Below are 897 nucleotides of genomic sequence, written 5' to 3'. Positions count from 1 at the left end.
GTTTAAAGCTGCGGAACCTGGGACTCAAACTGCAGTTGGCCATGTGGGAGTCCAGTAATGTAACCATTACACCACCTGCTGGTCCCCCTAATAGATTTTTTTTTTCCCCTAATAGATTTTTGAAAGTAGTACTTTTCAACTTGACGTTCTCTCAAAATTAAAATAGGTCAGGTTCCCACATTTTCATTTTTAAATGGCAGAACCCAGGACCCTGCTGAAAAATTTTAGTTCACGTAAGAAACTTAAGACTTTTTCCATTCTATCAAAGCTCACAAAAGATCGCTATTCAGAGACAAATTTAGGTTATTTATTAAAAAAATATTAACCAAGTAAGCTCTAGGTATTTAAGACATAGTTAATAGCTGATCACTTCACGGTCACATTGTGGGAGGGTGGAGTCTCATGCAGTTGGTGTGCTGCTAACCTAATGCAAAATGCTTTAGAGATGAGTGAGCTTGGGACCAGCAGATGGCGTGGTGGTGAAGGTGATGGACTCCCACATAATCCACCATAGCTTGAGTGCCAGGCCTGGTGGCATGCTTTCTCACCCTCTGGTGAGCTTGTGCTCTATAGCAAATTTTAAAATTAAGATGCTCTGGGGGCGCTCAGTAGATGATATGGTTAAAGTGCTGGACTCTTGCAAGCCCACCACAGTTGAGACCTGGACCTGATGGTTTCACACTCTTTGGTCAAAAAATGTCCGACCACAGTTCAAGACCTAGACCTGGCAGTTTGCCTTTTCTCTTACCATCCCTCTGGTCAAATTAAAAAATTGTAAAAAAATAATTTTTTGTTACCTGAATTATGACCCAGCAGTTGTAGCTTAGACTTTCCACTCAGATTTAGAGAATTTACACTATCATGTAAAGTACGCAGTACAGTACATGCACAGCAGGA

The sequence above is a fragment of the Tupaia chinensis genome, unplaced genomic scaffold, assembly GCF_000334495.1.
Source record: "Tupaia chinensis unplaced genomic scaffold, TupChi_1.0 Scaffold146740_1, whole genome shotgun sequence".
NCBI classification, from domain to species: Eukaryota; Metazoa; Chordata; class Mammalia; order Scandentia; family Tupaiidae; genus Tupaia; species Tupaia belangeri.
The sequence above is the reverse complement of the archived record's forward strand: the minus strand, read 5'-3'. Positions refer to the sequence as shown.